Here is an 18,972-nt window from a genome sequence, read left to right on the forward strand (position 1 = left end):
TTCCCTGATCAAATGGATCGTCCACTCTGGACCAGACAAAGACATCCGCATCAGCTTTGAGCAATTTATCACTGTATGCTTTCATAGAAAACGGGCACAAGGGAGCTTTCAGTGATGTATTTTCATATATACATATAGATATTTTTACATACGTTGAAGTCCAGTGTGTAGTGCAATCTTGGGCATTCGTGGCTCCATGTAACTCGGAAGATGGAGATTAATACCACCTTTGCCACTGAATGCCCATCATCTGACACAAAGACTGTTGTGAAATAATCCCAAAGATTGTCCCACACTGCTCCATACTCATATGCTTTCCAGTCTATGAGACAAGACTCAGGTCCAAGTTGTCCAAGCTTCACACTCACACACTGAGCTGAGGAGTGCTATTTGATCATGAAAAACCCTCTTGATATCCATGGACGGGGGAATCAGACAGGTTATGCAATCAGCTTTTGCTTTGTCCTTTGCACAAAAAAGCCCTATCCCAGATTCCAGAAGCCTGGAGCAATAGATGACGCGCGTGACTTGTCCTTGAGAGAAAATGTGCTGCCACATGCACCGCTGGCCATGTAGGACCTCGTGGCGCAACGGTAGCGCGTCTGACTCCAGATCAGAAGGTTGCGTGTTCAAATCACGTCGAGGTCATGAGCTGTCTGTGTGTGGCGGCTGGTGTTGCTGGCTTTTCCGAGAAGGTTCGTGGGCAGAATTTTAAATTACATCCAATCCCTAGGATGACCATGCATGTTTGTGTCAACCTCTTGACAAAAGATGACAGCGCTCAGGTAACAGCTCACCGACCTAATTACTAGGCAGACATCCTCAGCCTGCTATAACATGTTTCCACATTCTCGGCCGGCTGTGCGTGCTGAGAAAAGTTAGGGCCTGATAAGGCGTCTTTAGATGCCATCATAATAGAAGATTCAGCTGGTCTGACAGACAGGATCCTAGTTTATCCTAGGTAAGAAATGGAAATGTTTGAAGCTTCAAGTTTCCTTCTAAGGTGAGGGGTTTGTATTTTATTCATCTGTAGATAAGAAGACCTGTGGCAATACCATCTCCTGGTGACCTTCCTGAACATAAGACAATCTCCTAAGAGAAAGTATCCACTGGTAAATTATGGAAATACTTGGCAAGGAGTCAGCAATTTCCAACGTTCTGCTCTTGAGAATTTCTTAATCCAAGCTGGGCCTCTTAATCGCTTTGAACAACTTGCGCCAAACGCTCTTCTTCCTAAGCACCAATAGAAGGTAACGCCTGAACAGGGACTTGAACCCTGGACCCTCAGATTAAAAGTCTGATGCTCTACCAACTGAGCTATCCAGGCTCTGCAAAAGGTGCCATCGCTCCCAAAAAGCAGTTTGAGGCATCCTTTCCCAACGCTCGTCCATTGTTTGACACATGTGAAGAAACAAAGCACTTGTGAACCCTTTCAAGTGGTGAGGTTGGCCACCAGAATTTTAAACCTTCACACTGGCTGATAACATGTCCCAGTATTTAAGCCGAGATCAATCGAACCGTTAAGATTTCTGTTTAACTGCCATGTTTTCAACATTTCGTTCCCTAACAAGAGGATTCTGACCATCACATCCAGTGAAAGTTGTTACCAGGATCACTCTTCTGAACAGCCCTGCCTCTAAAGTCTTATCTAGGATAAGTGAATGTCTTATATGCCTATGGTATGTGAATAACTTTAAAGAGATCAGCATTATCGACGAAGGTTGGCCTTCTAGACAAGGAGACCACATGACTCATTTTCAAGTCTACTTTATTTACAAACATGGACTAAAGCCATGGACCCTGAGATCAAAAGACCAGTGCGCTATCGACTGAGAAATACAACCAACTCCGTCAAGATTGGTTTGCAGTCGACACTGTTCATTACATTTTTAACAGTTTTGCACACACACTTTTCCAGCATACTTCCCTGATCAAATGGATCGTCCACTCTGAACAAGACAAAGACATCCGCATCGGCTTTCAGCAATTTATCACTGTATGCTTTCATAGAAAACGGGCACAAGGGAGCTTTCAGTGATGTATTTTCATATATACATATAGATATATTTATATACGTTGAAGTCCAGTGTGTAGTGCAATCTTGGGCATCCGTGGCTCCGTGTAACTCGGAAGATGGAGATTAATACCACCTTTGCCACTGAATGCCCATCATCTGACACAAAGACTGTTGTGAAATAATCCCAAAGATTGTCCCACACTGCTCCATACTCATATGCTTTCCAGTCTATGAGACAAGACTCAGGTTCAAGTTGTCAAAGCTTCACACTCACACACTGAGCTGAGGAGTGCTATTTGATCATGAAAAACCCTCTTGATATCCATGGACGGGGGAATCAGACAGGTTATGCAATCAGCTTTTGCTTTGTCCTTTGCACAAAAAAAGCCCTATCCCAGATTCCAAAAGCCTGGAGCAATAGATGACGCGCGTGACTTGTCCTTGAGAGAAAATGTGCTGCCACATGCACCGCTAGCCATGTAGGACCTCGTGGCGCAACGGTAGCGCGTCTGACTCCAGATCAGAAGGTTGCGTGTTCAAATCACGTCGAGGTCATGAGCTGTCTGTGTGTGGCAGCTGGTGTTGCTGGCTTTTCCGAGAAGGTTCGTGGGCAGAATTTTAAATTACATCCAATCCCTAGGATGACCATGCATGTTTGTGTCAACCTCTTGACAAAAGATGACAGCGCTCAGGTAACAGCTCACCGACCTAATTACTAGGCAGACATCCTCAGCCTGCTATAACATGTTTCCCCATTCTCGGCCGGCTGTGCGTGTTGAGAAACGTTAGGGCCTGATAAGGCGTCTTTAGATGCCATCATAATAGAAGATTCAGCTGGTCTGACAGACAGGATCCTAGTTTATCCTAGGTAAGAAATGGAAATGTTTGAAGCTTCAAGTTTCCTTCTAAGGTGAGGGGTTTGTATTTTATTCATCTGTAGATAAGAAGACCTGTGGCAATACCATCTCCTGGTGACCTTCCTGAACATAAGACAATCTCCTAAGAGAAAGTATCCACTGGTAAATTATGGAAATACTTGGCAAGGAGTCAGCAATTTCCAACGTTCTGCTCTTGAGAATTTCTTAATCCAAGCTGGGATTTTTAATCGCTTTGAACAACTTGCGCCAAACGCTCTTCTTCCTAAGCACCAATAGAAGGTAACGCCTGAACAGGGACTTGAACCCTGGACCCTCAGATTAAATGTCTGATGCTCTACCGACTGAGCTATCCAGGCTCTGCAAAAGGTGCCATCGCTCCCAAAAAGCAGTTTGAGGCATCCTTTCCCAACGCTCGTCCATTGTTAGACACATGTGAAGAAACAAAGCACTTGTGAACCCTTTCAAGTGGTGAGGTTGGCCACCAGAATTTTAAACCTTCACACTGGCTGATAACATGTCCCAGTATTTAAGCCGAGATCAATCGAACCATTAAGATTTTTGTTTAACTGCCATGTTTTCAACATTTCGTTCCCTAACAAGAGGATTCTGACCATCACATCCAGTGAAAGTTGTTACCAGGATCACTCTTCTGAACAGCCCTGCCTCTAAAGTCTTATCTAGGATAAGTGAATGTCTTATATGCCTATGGTATGTGAATAACTTTAAAGAGATCAGCATTATCGACGAAGGTTGGCCTTCTAGACAAGGAGACCACATGACTCATTTTCAAGTCTACTTTATTTACAAACATGGACTAAAGCCATGGACCCTGAGATCAAAAGACCAGTGCGCTATCGACTGAGAAATACAACCAACTCGGTCAAGATTGGTTTGCAGTCGACACTGTTCATTACATTTTCAACAGTTTTGCACACACACTTTTCCAGCATTCTTCCCTGATCAAATAGATCACTCTGGACCAGACAAAGACATCCGCATCGGCTTTCAGCAATTTATCACTGTATGCTTTCATAGAAAATGGGCACAAGGGAGCTTTCAGTGATGTATTTTCATATATACATATAGATATTTTTATATACGTTGAAGTCCAGTGTGTAGTGCAATCTTGGGCATTCGTGGCTCCATGTAACTCGGAAGATGGAGATTAATACCACCTTTGCCACTGAATGCCCATCATCTGACACAAAGACTGTTGTGAAATAATCCCAAAGATTGTCCCACACTGCTCCATACTCATATGCTTTCCAGTCTATGAGACAAGACTCAGGTCCAAGTTGTCCAAGCTTCACACTCACACACTGAGCTGAGGAGTGCTATTTGATCATGAAAAACCCTCTTGATATCCATGGACGGGGGAATCAGACAGGTTATGCAATCAGCTTTTGCTTTGTCCTTTGCACAAAAAAAAGCCCTATCCCAGATTCCAGAAGCCTGGAGCAATAGATGACGCGCGTGACTTGTCCTTGAGAGAAAATGTGCTGCCACATGCACCGCTAGCCATGTAGGACCTCGTGGCGCAACGGTAGCGCGTCTGACTCCAGATCAGAAGGTTGCGTGTTCAAATCACGTCGAGGTCATGAGCTGTCTGTGTGTGGCGGCTGGTGTTGCTGGCTTTTCCGAGAAGGTTTGTGGGCAGAATTTTAAATTACATCCAATCCCTAGGATGACCATGCATGTTTGTGTCAACCTCTTGACAAAAGATGACAGCGCTCAGGTAACAGCTCACCGACCTAATTACTAGGCAGACATCCTCAGCCTGCTATAACATGTTTCCCCATTGTCGGCCGGCTGTGCGTGCTGAGAAAAGTTAGGGCCTGATAAGGCGTCTTTAGATGCCATCATAATAGAAGATTCAGCTGGTCTGACAGACAGGATCCTAGTTTATCCTAGGTAAGAAATGGAAATGTTTGAAGCTTCAAGTTTCCTTCTAAGGTGAGGGGTTTGTATTTTATTCATCTGTAGATAAGAAGACCTGTGGCAATACCATCTCCTGGTGACCTTCCTGAACATAAGACAATCTCCTAAGAGAAAGTATCCACTGGTAAATTATGGAAATACTTGGCAAGGAGTCAGCAATTTCCAACGTTCTGCTCTTGAGAATTTCTTAATCCAAGCTGGGCCTCTTAATCGCTTTGAACAACTTGCGCCAAACGCTCTTCTTCCTAAGCACCAATAGAAGGTAACGCCTGAACAGGGACTTGAACCCTGGACCCTCAGATTAAAAGTCTGATCCTCTACCGACTGAGCTATCCAGGCTCTGCAAAAGGTGCCATCGCTCCCAAAAAGCAGTTTGAGGCATCCTTTCCCAACGCTCGTCCATTGTTTGACACATGTGAAGAAACAAAGCACTTGTGAACCCTTTCAAGTGGTGACGTTGGCCACCAGAATTTTAAACCTTCACACTGGCTGATAACATGTCCCAGTATTTAAGCCGAGATCAATCGAACCATTAAGATTTTCGTTTAACTGCCATGTTTTCAACATTTCGTTCCCTAACAAGAGGATTCTGACCATCACATCCAGTGAAAGTTCTTACCAGGATCACTCTTCTGAACAGCCCTGCCTCTAAAGTCTTATCTAGGATAAGTGAATGTCTTATATGCCTATGGTATGTGAATAACTTTAAAGAGATCAGCATTATCGACGAAGGTTGGCCTTCTAGACAAGGAGACCACATGACTCATTTTCAAGTCTACTTTATTTACAAACATGGACTAAAGCCATGGACCCTGAGATCAAAAGACCAGTGCGCTATCGACTGAGAAATACAACCAACTCGGTCAAGATTGGTTTGCAGTCGACACTGTTCATTACATTTTCAACAGTTTTGCACACACACTTTTCCAGCATACTTCCCTGATCAAATGGATCGTCCACTCTGGACCAGACAAAGACATCCGCATCGGCTTTCAGCAATTTATCACTGTATGCTTTCATAGAAAATGGGCGCAAGGGAGCTTTCAGTGATGTATTTTCATATATACATATAGATATATTTATATACGTTGAAGTCCAGTGTGTAGTGCAATCTTGGGCATTCGTGGCTCCGTGTAACTCGGAAGATGGAGATTAATACCACCTTTGCCACTGAATGCCCATCATCTGACACAAAGACTGTTGTGAAATAATCCCAAAGATTGTCCCACACTGCTCCATACTCATATGCTTTCCAGTCTATAAGACAAGACTCAGGTTCAAGTTGTCCAAGTTTCACACTCACACACTGAGCTGAGGAGTGCTATTTGATCATGAAAAACCCTCTTGATATCCATGGACGGGGGAATCAGACAGGTTATGCAATCAGCTTTTGCTTTGTCCTTTGCACAAAAAAAGCCCTATCCCAGATTCCAGAAGCCTGGAGCAATAGATGACGCGCGTGACTTGTCCTTGAGAGAAAATGTGCTGCCACATGCACCGCTCGCCATGTAGGACCTCGTGGCGCAACGGTAGCGCGTCTGACTCCAGATCAGAAGGTTGCGTGTTCAAATCACGTCGAGGTCATGAGCTGTCTGTGTGTGGCGGCTGGTGTTGCTGGCTTTTCCGAGAAGGTTCGTAGGCAGAATTTTAAATTACATCCAATCCCTAGGATGACCATGCATGTTTGTGTCAACCTCTTGACAAAAGATGACAGCGCTCAGGTAACAGCTCACCGACCTAATTACTAGGCAGACATCCTCAGCCTGCTATAACATGTTTCCCCATTCTCGGCCGGCTGTGCGTGCTGAGAAAAGTTAGGGCCTGATAAGGTGTCTTTAGATGCCATCATAATAGAAGATTCAGCTGGTCTGACAGACAGGATCCTAGTTTATCCTAGGTAAGAAATGGAAATGTTTGAAGCTTCAAGTTTCCTTCTAAGGTGAGGGGTTTGTATTTTATTCATCTGTAGATAAGAAGACCTGTGGCAATACCATCTCCTGGTGACCTACCTGAACATAAGACAATCTCCTAAGAGAAAGTATACACTGGTAAATTATGGAAATACTTGGCAAGGAGTCAGCAATTTCCAACGTTCTGCTCTTGAGAATTTCTTAATCCAAGCTGGGATTTTTAATCGTTTTGAACAACTTGCGCCAAACGCTCTTCTTCCTAAGCACCAATAGAAGGTAACGCCTGAACAGGGACTTGAACCCTGGACCCTCAGATTAAAAGTCTGATGCTCTACCGACTGAGCTATCCAGGCCCTGAAAAAGGTGCCATCGCTCCCAAAAAGCAGTTTGAGGCATCCTTTCCCAACGCTCGTCCATTGTTTGACACGTGAAGAAACAAAGCACTTGTGAACCCTTTCAAGTGGTGAGGTTGGCCACCAGAATTTTAAACCTTCACACTGGCTGATAACATGTCCCAGTATTTAAGCCGAGATCAATCGAACCATTAAGATTTTTGTTTAACTGCCATGTTTTCAACATTTCGTTCCCTAACAAGAGGATTCTGACCATCACATCCAGTGAAAGTTGTTACCAGGATCACTCTTCTGAACAGCCCTGCCTCTAAAGTCTTATCTAGGATAAGTGAATGTCTTATATGCCTATGGTATGTGAATAACTTTAAAGAGATCAGCATTATCGACGAAGGTTGGCCTTCTAGACAAGGAGACCACATGACTCATTTTCAAGTCTACTTTATTTACAAACATGGACTAAAGCCATGGACCCTGAGATCAAAAGACCAGTGCGCTATCGACTGAGAAATACAACCAACTCGGTCAAGATTGGTTTGCAGTCGACACTGTTCATTACATTTTCAACAGTTTTGCACACACACTTTTCCAGCATACTTCCCTGATCAAATGGATCGTCCACTCTGGACCAGACAAAGACATCCGCATCAGCTTTGAGCAATTTATCACTGTATGCTTTCATAGAAAACGGGCACAAGGGAGCTTTCAGTGATGTATTTTCATATATACATATAGATATTTTTACATACGTTGAAGTCCAGTGTGTAGTGCAATCTTGGGCATTCGTGGCTCCATGTAACTCGGAAGATGGAGATTAATACCACCTTTGCCACTGAATGCCCATCATCTGACACAAAGACTGTTGTGAAATAATCCCAAAGATTGTCCCACACTGCTCCATACTCATATGCTTTCCAGTCTATGAGACAAGACTCAGGTCCAAGTTGTCCAAGCTTCACACTCACACACTGAGCTGAGGAGTGCTATTTGATCATGAAAAACCCTCTTGATATCCATGGACGGGGGAATCAGACAGGTTATGCAATCAGCTTTTGCTTTGTCCTTTGCACAAAAAAAGCCCTATCCCAGATTCCAGAAGCCTGGAGCAATAGATGACGCGCGTGACTTGTCCTTGAGAGAAAATGTGCTGCCACATGCACCGCTGGCCATGTAGGACCTCGTGGCGCAACGGTAGCGCGTCTGACTCCAGATCAGAAGGTTGCGTGTTCAAATCACGTCGAGGTCATGAGCTGTCTGTGTGTGGCGGCTGGTGTTGCTGGCTTTTCCGAGAAGGTTCGTGGGCAGAATTTTAAATTACATCCAATCCCTAGGATGACCATGCATGTTTGTGTCAACCTCTTGACAAAAGATGACAGCGCTCAGGTAACAGCTCACCGACCTAATTACTAGGCAGACATCCTCAGCCTGCTATAACATGTTTCCCCATTCTCGGCCGGCTGTGCGTGCTGAGAAAAGTTAGGGCCTGATAAGGTGTCTTTAGATGCCATCATAATAGAAGATTCAGCTGGTCTGACAGACAGGATCCTAGTTTATCCTAGGTAAGAAATGGAAATGTTTGAAGCTTCAAGTTTCCTTCTAAGGTGAGGGGTTTGTATTTTATTCATCTGTAGATAAGAAGACCTGTGGCAATACCATCTCCTGGTGACCTACCTGAACATAAGACAATCTCCTAAGAGAAAGTATCCACTGGTAAATTATGGAAATACTTGGCAAGGAGTCAGCAATTTCCAACGTTCTGCTCTTGAGAATTTCTTAATCCAAGCTGGGATTTTTAATCGTTTTGAACAACTTGCGCCAAACGCTCTTCTTCCTAAGCACCAATAGAAGGTAACGCCTGAACAGGGACTTGAACCCTGGACCCTCAGATTAAAAGTCTGATGCTCTACCGACTGAGCTATCCAGGCCCTGAAAAAGGTGCCATCGCTCCCAAAAAGCAGTTTGAGGCATCCTTTCCCAACGCTCGTCCATTGTTTGACACGTGAAGAAACAAAGCACTTGTGAACCCTTTCAAGTGGTGAGGTTGGCCACCAGAATTTTAAACCTTCACACTGGCTGATAACATGTCCCAGTATTTAAGCCGAGATCAATCGAACCATTAAGATTTTTGTTTAACTGCCATGTTTTCAACATTTCGTTCCCTAACAAGAGGATTCTGACCATCACATCCAGTGAAAGTTGTTACCAGGATCACTCTTCTGAACAGCCCTGCCTCTAAAGTCTTATCTAGGATAAGTGAATGTCTTATATGCCTATGGTATGTGAATAACTTTAAAGAGATCAGCATTATCGACGAAGGTTGGCCTTCTAGACAAGGAGACCACATGACTCATTTTCAAGTCTACTTTATTTACAAACATGGACTAAAGCCATGGACCCTGAGATCAAAAGACCAGTGCGCTATCGACTGAGAAATACAACCAACTCGGTCAAGATTGGTTTGCAGTCGACACTGTTCATTACATTTTCAACAGTTTTGCACACACACTTTTCCAGCATACTTCCCTGATCAAATGGATCGTCCACTCTGGACCAGACAAAGACATCCGCATCAGCTTTGAGCAATTTATCACTGTATGCTTTCATAGAAAACGGGCACAAGGGAGCTTTCAGTGATGTATTTTCATATATACATATAGATATTTTTACATACGTTGAAGTCCAGTGTGTAGTGCAATCTTGGGCATTCGTGGCTCCATGTAACTCGGAAGATGGAGATTAATACCACCTTTGCCACTGAATGCCCATCATCTGACACAAAGACTGTTGTGAAATAATCCCAAAGATTGTCCCACACTGCTCCATACTCATATGCTTTCCAGTCTATGAGACAAGACTCAGGTCCAAGTTGTCCAAGCTTCACACTCACACACTGAGCTGAGGAGTGCTATTTGATCATGAAAAACCCTCTTGATATCCATGGACGGGGGAATCAGACAGGTTATGCAATCAGCTTTTGCTTTGTCCTTTGCACAAAAAAAGCCCTATCCCAGATTCCAGAAGCCTGGAGCAATAGATGACGCGCGTGACTTGTCCTTGAGAGAAAATGTGCTGCCACATGCACCGCTGGCCATGTAGGACCTCGTGGCGCAACGGTAGCGCGTCTGACTCCAGATCAGAAGGTTGCGTGTTCAAATCACGTCGAGGTCATGAGCTGTCTGTGTGTGGCGGCTGGTGTTGCTGGCTTTTCCGAGAAGGTTCGTGGGCAGAATTTTAAATTACATCCAATCCCTAGGATGACCATGCATGTTTGTGTCAACCTCTTGACAAAAGATGACAGCGCTCAGGTAACAGCTCACCGACCTAATTACTAGGCAGACATCCTCAGCCTGCTATAACATGTTTCCACATTCTCGGCCGGCTGTGCGTGCTGAGAAAAGTTAGGGCCTGATAAGGCGTCTTTAGATGCCATCATAATAGAAGATTCAGCTGGTCTGACAGACAGGATCCTAGTTTATCCTAGGTAAGAAATGGAAATGTTTGAAGCTTCAAGTTTCCTTCTAAGGTGAGGGGTTTGTATTTTATTCATCTGTAGATAAGAAGACCTGTGGCAATACCATCTCCTGGTGACCTTCCTGAACATAAGACAATCTCCTAAGAGAAAGTATCCACTGGTAAATTATGGAAATACTTGGCAAGGAGTCAGCAATTTCCAACGTTCTGCTCTTGAGAATTTCTTAATCCAAGCTGGGCCTCTTAATCGCTTTGAACAACTTGCGCCAAACGCTCTTCTTCCTAAGCACCAATAGAAGGTAACGCCTGAACAGGGACTTGAACCCTGGATCCTCAGATTAAAAGTCTGATGCTCTACCGACTGAGCTATCCAGGCTTTGCAAAAGGTGCCATCGCTCCCAAAAAGCAGTTTGAGGCATCCTTTCCCAACGCTCGTCCATTGTTTGACACGTGAAGAAACAAAGCACTTGTGAACCCTTTCAAGTGGTGAGGTTGGCCACCAGAATTTTAAACCTTCACACTGGCTGATAACATGTCCCAGTATTTAAGCCGAGATCAATCGAACCATTAAGATTTTTGTTTAACTGCCATGTTTTCAACATTTCGTTCCCTAACAAGAGGATTCTGACCATCACATCCAGTGAAAGTTGTTACCAGGATCACTCTTCTGAACAGCCCTGCCTCTAAAGTCTTATCTAGGATAAGTGAATGTCTTATATGCCTATGGTATGTGAATAACTTTAAAGAGATCAGCATTATCGACGAAGGTTGGCCTTCTAGACAAGGAGACCACATGACTCATTTTCAAGTCTACTTTATTTACAAACATGGACTAAAGCCATGGACCCTGAGATCAAAAGACCAGTGCGCTATCGACTGAGAAATACAACCAACTCGGTCAAGATTGGTTTGCAGTCGACACTGTTCATTACATTTTCAACAGTTTTGCACACACACTTTTCCAGCATACTTCCCTGATCAAATGGATCGTCCACTCTGGACCAGACAAAGACATCCGCATCAGCTTTGAGCAATTTATCACTGTATGCTTTCATAGAAAACGGGCACAAGGGAGCTTTCAGTGATGTATTTTCATATATACATATAGATATTTTTACATACGTTGAAGTCCAGTGTGTAGTGCAATCTTGGGCATTCGTGGCTCCATGTAACTCGGAAGATGGAGATTAATACCACCTTTGCCACTGAATGCCCATCATCTGACACAAAGACTGTTGTGAAATAATCCCAAAGATTGTCCCACACTGCTCCATACTCATATGCTTTCCAGTCTATGAGACAAGACTCAGGTCCAAGTTGTCCAAGCTTCACACTCACACACTGAGCTGAGGAGTGCTATTTGATCATGAAAAACCCTCTTGATATCCATGGACGGGGGAATCAGACAGGTTATGCAATCAGCTTTTGCTTTGTCCTTTGCACAAAAAAAGCCCTATCCCAGATTCCAGAAGCCTGGAGCAATAGATGACGCGCGTGACTTGTCCTTGAGAGAAAATGTGCTGCCACATGCACTGCTGGCCATGTAGGACCTCGTGGCGCAACGGTAGCGCGTCTGACTCCAGATCAGAAGGTTGCGTGTTCAAATCACGTCGAGGTCATAAGCTGTCTGTGTGTGGCGGCTGGTGTTGCTGGCTTTTCCGAGAAGGTTTGTGGGCAGAATTTTTAATTACATCCAATCCCTAGAATGACCATGCATGCTTGTGTCAACCTCTTGACAAAAGATGACAGTGCTCAGGTAACAGCTCACCGACCTAATTACTAGGCAGACATCCTCAGCCTGCTATGACATGTTTCCCATTCTCGGCCGGCTGTGCGTGCTGAGAAAAGTTAGGGCCTGATAAGGCGTCTTTAGATGCCATCATAATAGAAGATTCAGCTGGTCTGACAGACAGGATCCTAGTTTATCCTAGGTAAGAAATGGAAATGTTTGAAGCTTCAAGTTTCCTTCTAAGGTGAGGGGTTTGTATTTTATTCATCTGTAGATAAGAAGACCTGTGGCAATACCATCTCCTGGTGACCTTCCTGAACATAAGACAATCTCCTAAGAGAAAGTATCCACTGGTAAATTATGGAAATACTTGGCAAGGAGTCAGCAATTTCCAACGTTCTGCTCTTGAGAATTTCTTAATCCAAGCTGGGCCTCTTAATCGCTTTGAACAACTTGCGCCAAACGCTCTTCTTCCTAAGCACCAATAGAAGGTAACGCCTGAACAGGGACTTGAACCCTGGATCCTCAGATTAAAAGTCTGATGCTCTACCGACTGAGCTATCCAGGCTCTGCAAAAGGTGCCATCGCTCCCAAAAAGCAGTTTGAGGCATCCTTTCCCAACGCTCGTCCATTGTTTGACACATGTGAAGAAACAAAGCACTTGTGAACCCTTTCAAGTGGTGAGGTTGGCCACCAGAATTTTAAACCTTCACACTGGCTGATAACATGTCCCAGTATTTAAGCCGAGATCAATCGAACCATTAAGATTTTTGTTTAACTGCCATGTTTTCAACATTTCGTTCCCTAACAAGAGGATTCTGACCATCACATCCAGTGAAAGTTGTTACCAGGATCACTCTTCTGAACAGCCCTGCCTCTAAAGTCTTATCTAGGATAAGTGAATGTCTTATATGCCTATGGTATGTGAATAACTTTAAAGAGATCAGCATTATCGACGAAGGTTGGCCTTCTAGACAAGGAGACCACATGACTCATTTTCAAGTCTACTTTATTTACAAACATGGACTAAAGCCATGGACCCTGAGATCAAAAGACCAGTGCGCTATCGACTGAGAAATACAACCAACTCGGTCAAGATTGGTTTGCAGTCGACACTGTTCATTACATTTTCAACAGTTTTGCACACACACTTTTCCAGCATACTTCCCTGATCAAATGGATCGTCTACTCTGGACCAGACAAAGACATCCGCATCGGCTTTCAGCAATTTATCACTGTATGCTTTCATAGAAAACGGGCGCAAGGGAGCTTTCAGTGATGTATTTTCATATATACATATAGATATATTTATATACGTTGAAGTCCAGTGTGTAGTGCAATCTTGGGCATTCGTGGCTCCGTGTAACTCGGAAGATGGAGATTAATACCACCTTTGCCACTGAATGCCCATCATCTGACACAAAGACTGTTGTGAAATAATCCCAAAGATTGTCCCACACTGCTCCATACTCATATGCTTTCCAGTCTATGAGACAAGACTCAGGTTCAAGTTGTCCAAGTTTCACACTCACACACTGAGCTGAGGAGTGCTATTTGATCATGAAAAACCTTCTTGATATCCATGGACGGGGGAATCAGACAGGTTATGCAATCAGCTTTTGCTTTGTCCTTTGCACAAAAAAAGCCCTATCCCAGATTCCAGAAGCCTGGAGCAATAGATGACGCGCGTGACTTGTCCTTGAGAGAAAATGTGCTGCCACATGCACCGCTCGCCATGTAGGACCTCGTGGCGCAACGGTAGCGCGTCTGACTTCAGATCAGAAGGTTGCGTGTTCAAATCACGTCGAGGTCATGAGCTGTCTGTGTGTGGCGGCTGGTGTTGCTGGCTTTTCCGAGAAGGTTCGTAGGCAGAATTTTAAATTACATCCAATCCCTAGGATGACCATGCATGTTTGTGTCAACCTCTTGACAAAAGATGACAGCGCTCAGGTAACAGCTCACCGACCTAATTACTAGGCAGACATCCTCAGCCTGCTATAACATGTTTCCCCATTCTCGGCCGGCTGTGCGTGCTGAGAAAAGTTAGGGCCTGATAAGGCGTCTTTAGATGCCATCATAAGAGAAGATTCAGCTGGTCTGACAGACAGGATCCTAGTTTATCCTAGGTAAGAAATGGAAATGTTTGAAGCTTCAAGTTTCCTTCTAAGGTGAGGGGTTTGTATTTTATTCATCTGTAGATAAGAAGACCTGTGGCAATACCATCTCCTGGTGACCTACCTGAACATAAGACAATCTCCTAAGAGAAAGTATCCACTGGTAAATTATGGAAATACTTGGCAAGGAGTCAGCAATTTCCAACGTTCTGCTCTTGAGAATTTCTTAATCCAAGCTGGGATTTTTAATCGCTTTGAACAACTTGCGCCAAACGCTCTTCTTCCTAAGCACCAATAGAAGGTAACGCCTGAACAGGGACTTGAACCCTGGACCCTCAGATTATGATGCTCTACCGACTGAGCTATCCAGGCCCTGAAAAAGGTGCCATCGCTCCCAAAAAGCAGTTTGAGGCATCCTTTCCCAACGCTCGTCCATTGTTTGACACGTGAAGAAACAAAGCACTTGTGAACCCTTTCAAGTGGTGAGGTTGGCCACCAGAATTTTAAACCTTCACACTGGCTGATAACATGTCCCAGTATTTAAGCCGAGATCAATCGAACCATTAAGATTTTTGTTTAACTGCCATGTTTTCAACATTTCGTTCCCTAACAAGAGGATTCTGACCATCACATCCAGTGAAAGTTGTTACCAGGATCACTCTTCTGAACAGCCCTGCCTCTAAAGTCTTATCTAGGATAAGTGAATGTCTTATATGCCTATGGTATGTGAATAACTTTAAAGAGATCAGCATTATCGACGAAGGTTGGCCTTCTAGACAAGGAGACCACATGACTCATTTTCAAGTCTACTTTATTTACAAACATGGACTAAAGCCATGGAACCTGAGATCAAAAGACCAGTGCGCTATCGACTGAGAAATACAACCAACTCGGTCAAGATTGGTTTGCAGTCGACACTGTTCATTACATTTTCAACAGTTTTGCACACACACTTTTCCAGCATACTTCCCTGATCAAATGGATCGTCCACTCTGGACCAGACAAAGACATCCGCATCGGCTTTCAGCAATTTATCACTGTATGCTTTCATAGAAAACGGGCACAAGGGAGCTTTCAGTGATGTATTTTCATATATACATATAGATATTTTTATATACGTTGAAGTCCAGTGTGTAGTGCAATCTTGGGCATTCGTGGCTCCATGTAACTCGGAAGATGGAGATTAATACCACCTTTGCCACTGAATGCCCATCATCTGACACAAAGACTGTTGTGAAATAATCCCAAAGATTGTCCCACACTGCTCCATACTCATATGCTTTCCAGTCTATGAGACAAGACTCAGGTTCAAGTTGTCCAAGTTTCACACTCACACACTGAGCTGAGGAGTGCTATTTGATCATGAAAAACCCTCTTGATATCCATGGACGGGGGAATCAGACAGGTTATGCAATCAGCTTTTGCTTTGTCCTTTGCACAAAAAAAGCCCTATCCCAGATTCCAGAAGCCTGGAGCAATAGATGACGCGCGTGACTTGTCCTTGAGAGAAAATGTGCTGCCACATGCACCGCTCGCCATGTAGGACCTCGTGGCGCAACGGTAGCGCGTCTGACTCCAGATCAGAAGGTTGCGTGTTCAAATCACGTCGAGGTCATGAGCTGTCTGTGTGTGGCGGCTGGTGTTGCTGGCTTTTCCGAGAAGGTTCGTAGGCAGAATTTTAAATTACATCCAATCCCTAGGATGACCATGCATGTTTGTGTCAACCTCTTGACAAAAGATGACAGCGCTCAGGTAACAGCTCACCGACCTAATTACTAGGCAGACATCCTCAGCCTGCTATAACATGTTTCCCCATTCTCGGCCGGCTGTGCGCGCTGAGAAAAGTTAGGGCCTGATAAGGCGTCTTTAGATGCCATCATAATAGAAGATTCAGCTGGTCTGACAGACAGGATCCTAGTTTATCCTAGGTAAGAAATGGAAATGTTTGAAGCTTCAAGTTTCCTTCTAAGGTGAGGGGTTTGTATTTTATTCATCTGTAGATAAGAAGACCTGTGGCAATACCATCTCCTGGTGACCTACCTGAACATAAGACAATCTCCTAAGAGAAAGTATCCACTGGTAAATTATGGAAATACTTGGCAAGGAGTCAGCAATTTCCAACGTTCTGCTCTTGAGAATTTCTTAATCCAAGCTGGGATTTTTAATCGCTTTGAACAACTTGCGCCAAACGCTCTTCTTCCTAAGCACCAATAGAAGGTAACGCCTGAACAGGGACTTGAACCCTGGACCCTCAGATTAAAAGTCTGATGCTCTACCGACTGAGCTATCCAGGCCCTGAAAAAGGTGCCATCGCTCCCAAAAAGCAGTTTGAGGCATCCTTTCCCAACGCTCGTCCATTGTTTGACACATGTGAAGAAACAAAGCACTTGTGAACCCTTTCAAGTGGTGAGGTTGGCCACCAGAATTTTAAACCTTCACACTGGCTGATAACATGTCCCAGTATTTAAGCCGAGATCAATCGAACCATTAAGATTTTCGTTTAACTGCCATGTTTTCAACATTTCGTTCCCTAACAAGAGGATTCTGACCATCACATCCAGTGAAAGTTGTTACCAGGATCACTCTTCTGAACAGCCCTGCCTCTAAAGTCTTATCTAGGATAAGTGAATGTCTTATATGCCTATGGTATGTGAATAACTTTAAAGAGATCAGCATTATCGACGAAGGTTGGCCTTCTAGACAAGGAGACCACATGACTCATTTTCAAGTCTACTTTATTTACAAACATGGACTAAAGCCATGGACCCTGAGATCAAAAGACCAGTGCGCTATCGACTGAGAAATACAACCAACTCGGTCAAGATTGGTTTGCAGTCGACACTGTTCATTACATTTTCAACAGTTTTGCACACACACTTTTCCAGCATACTTCCCTGATCAAATGGATCGTCCACTCTGGACCAGACAAAGACATCCGCATCGGCTTTCAGCAATTTATCACTGTATGCTTTCATAGAAAATGGGCGCAAGGGAGCTTTCAGTGATGTATTTTCATATATACATATAGATATATTTATATACGTTGAAGTCCAGTGTGTAGTGCAATCTTGGGCATTCGTGGCTCCGTGTAACTCGGAAGATGGAGATTAATACCACCTTTGCCACTGAATGCCCATCATCTGACACAAAGACTGTTGTGAAATAATCCCAAAGATTGTCCCACACTGCTTCATACTCATATGCTTTCCAGTCTATGAGACAAGACTCAGGTCCAAGTTGTCCAAGCTTCACACTCACACACTGAGCTGAGGAGTGCTATTTGATCATGAAAAACCCTCTTGATATCCATGGACGGGGGAATCAGACAGGTTATGCAATCAGCTTTTGCTTTGTCCTTTGCACAAAAAAAGCCCTATCCCAGATTCCAGAAGCCTGGAGCAATAGATGACGCGCGTGACTTGTCCTTGAGAGAAAATGTGCTGCCACATGCACCGCTGGCCATGTAGGACCTCGTGGCGCAACGGTAGCGCGTCTGACTCCAGATCAGAAGGTTGCGTGTTCAAATCACGTCGAGGTCATGAGCTGTCTGTGTGTGGCGGCTGGTGTTGCTGGCTTTTCCGAGAAGGTTCGTGGGCAGAATTTTAAATTACATCCAATCCCTAGGATGACCATGCATGTTTGTGTCAACCTCTTGACAAAAGATGACAGCGCTCAGGTAACAGCTCACCGACCTAATTACTAGGCAGACATCCTCAGCCTGCTATAACATGTTTCCACATTCTCGGCCGGCTGTGCGTGCTGAGAAAAGTTAGGGCCTGATAAGGCGTCTTTAGATGCCATCATAATAGAAGATTCAGCTGGTCTGACAGACAGGATCCTAGTTTATCCTAGGTAAGAAATGGAAATGTTTGAAGCTTCAAGTTTCCTTCTAAGGTGAGGGGTTTGTATTTTATTCATCTGTAGATAAGAAGACCTGTGGCAATACCATCTCCTGGTGACCTTCCTGAACATAAGACAATCTCCTAAGAGAAAGTATCCACTGGTAAATTATGGAAATACTTGGCAAGGAGTCAGCAATTTCCAACGTTCTGCTCTTGAGAATTTCTTAATCCAAGCTGGGCCTCTTAATCGCTTTGAACAACTTGCGCCAAACGCTCTTCTTCCTAAGCACCAATAGAAGGTAACGCCTGAACAGGGACTTGAACCCTGGATCCTCAGATTAAAAGTCTGATGCTCTACCGACTGAGCTATCCAGGCTCTGCAAAAGGTGCCATCGCTCCCAAAAAGCAGTTTGAGGCATCCTTTCCCAACGCTCGTCCATTGTTTGACACGTGAAGAAACAAAGCACTTGTGAACCCTTTCAAGTGGTGAGGTTGGCCACCAGAATTTTAAACCTTCACACTGGCTGATAACATGTCCCAGTATTTAAGCCGAGATCAATCGAACCATTAAGATTTTTGTTTAACTGCCATGTTTTCAACATTTCGTTCCCTAACAAGAGGATTCTGACCATCACATCCAGTGAAAGTTGTTACCAGGATCACTCTTCTGAACAGCCCTGCCTCTAAAGTCTTATCTAGGATAAGTGAATGTCTTATATGCCT

The 18,972-nt window shown here is 44.1% G+C and overlaps 18 non-coding genes across 18 annotated transcripts; 9 read left to right on the forward strand and 9 right to left on the reverse strand.

Annotated features, from left to right (window-relative positions):
• The first annotated feature begins 576 nt into the window (after window positions 1–576).
• On the forward strand, window positions 577–648 carry trnaw-cca (transfer RNA tryptophan (anticodon CCA)). The gene has a single exon. It is a non-coding gene; the product is annotated as a tRNA-Trp (tRNA).
• Window positions 649–1,254: 606 nt separating this feature from the next.
• trnak-uuu (transfer RNA lysine (anticodon UUU)) lies at window positions 1,255–1,327 on the reverse strand. Its single transcript has one exon. It is a non-coding gene; the product is annotated as a tRNA-Lys (tRNA).
• Window positions 1,328–2,500: 1,173 nt separating this feature from the next.
• Window positions 2,501–2,572, forward strand: trnaw-cca (transfer RNA tryptophan (anticodon CCA)). The gene has a single exon. It is a non-coding gene; the product is annotated as a tRNA-Trp (tRNA).
• A 606-nt stretch (window positions 2,573–3,178) lies between these two features.
• On the reverse strand, window positions 3,179–3,251 carry trnak-uuu (transfer RNA lysine (anticodon UUU)). The gene has a single exon. It is a non-coding gene; the product is annotated as a tRNA-Lys (tRNA).
• A 1,170-nt stretch (window positions 3,252–4,421) lies between these two features.
• trnaw-cca (transfer RNA tryptophan (anticodon CCA)) lies at window positions 4,422–4,493 on the forward strand. Its single transcript has one exon. It is a non-coding gene; the product is annotated as a tRNA-Trp (tRNA).
• Window positions 4,494–5,099: 606 nt separating this feature from the next.
• On the reverse strand, window positions 5,100–5,172 carry trnak-uuu (transfer RNA lysine (anticodon UUU)). Its single transcript has one exon. It is a non-coding gene; the product is annotated as a tRNA-Lys (tRNA).
• Window positions 5,173–6,345: 1,173 nt separating this feature from the next.
• trnaw-cca (transfer RNA tryptophan (anticodon CCA)) lies at window positions 6,346–6,417 on the forward strand. Its single transcript has one exon. It is a non-coding gene; the product is annotated as a tRNA-Trp (tRNA).
• Window positions 6,418–7,023: 606 nt separating this feature from the next.
• Window positions 7,024–7,096, reverse strand: trnak-uuu (transfer RNA lysine (anticodon UUU)). The gene has a single exon. It is a non-coding gene; the product is annotated as a tRNA-Lys (tRNA).
• A 1,171-nt stretch (window positions 7,097–8,267) lies between these two features.
• Window positions 8,268–8,339, forward strand: trnaw-cca (transfer RNA tryptophan (anticodon CCA)). The gene has a single exon. It is a non-coding gene; the product is annotated as a tRNA-Trp (tRNA).
• Window positions 8,340–8,945: 606 nt separating this feature from the next.
• trnak-uuu (transfer RNA lysine (anticodon UUU)) lies at window positions 8,946–9,018 on the reverse strand. The gene has a single exon. It is a non-coding gene; the product is annotated as a tRNA-Lys (tRNA).
• Window positions 9,019–10,189: 1,171 nt separating this feature from the next.
• On the forward strand, window positions 10,190–10,261 carry trnaw-cca (transfer RNA tryptophan (anticodon CCA)). The gene has a single exon. It is a non-coding gene; the product is annotated as a tRNA-Trp (tRNA).
• A 606-nt stretch (window positions 10,262–10,867) lies between these two features.
• On the reverse strand, window positions 10,868–10,940 carry trnak-uuu (transfer RNA lysine (anticodon UUU)). The gene has a single exon. It is a non-coding gene; the product is annotated as a tRNA-Lys (tRNA).
• A 1,171-nt stretch (window positions 10,941–12,111) lies between these two features.
• trnaw-cca (transfer RNA tryptophan (anticodon CCA)) lies at window positions 12,112–12,183 on the forward strand. The gene has a single exon. It is a non-coding gene; the product is annotated as a tRNA-Trp (tRNA).
• A 605-nt stretch (window positions 12,184–12,788) lies between these two features.
• trnak-uuu (transfer RNA lysine (anticodon UUU)) lies at window positions 12,789–12,861 on the reverse strand. Its single transcript has one exon. It is a non-coding gene; the product is annotated as a tRNA-Lys (tRNA).
• Window positions 12,862–15,950: 3,089 nt separating this feature from the next.
• On the forward strand, window positions 15,951–16,022 carry trnaw-cca (transfer RNA tryptophan (anticodon CCA)). The gene has a single exon. It is a non-coding gene; the product is annotated as a tRNA-Trp (tRNA).
• A 606-nt stretch (window positions 16,023–16,628) lies between these two features.
• On the reverse strand, window positions 16,629–16,701 carry trnak-uuu (transfer RNA lysine (anticodon UUU)). The gene has a single exon. It is a non-coding gene; the product is annotated as a tRNA-Lys (tRNA).
• Window positions 16,702–17,874: 1,173 nt separating this feature from the next.
• trnaw-cca (transfer RNA tryptophan (anticodon CCA)) lies at window positions 17,875–17,946 on the forward strand. The gene has a single exon. It is a non-coding gene; the product is annotated as a tRNA-Trp (tRNA).
• Window positions 17,947–18,552: 606 nt separating this feature from the next.
• On the reverse strand, window positions 18,553–18,625 carry trnak-uuu (transfer RNA lysine (anticodon UUU)). Its single transcript has one exon. It is a non-coding gene; the product is annotated as a tRNA-Lys (tRNA).
• Between the last annotated feature and the right edge of the window lie 347 nt (window positions 18,626–18,972).

This window comes from Clarias gariepinus, chromosome 5, assembly GCF_024256425.1.
Source record: "Clarias gariepinus isolate MV-2021 ecotype Netherlands chromosome 5, CGAR_prim_01v2, whole genome shotgun sequence".
NCBI classification, from domain to species: Eukaryota; Metazoa; Chordata; class Actinopteri; order Siluriformes; family Clariidae; genus Clarias; species Clarias gariepinus.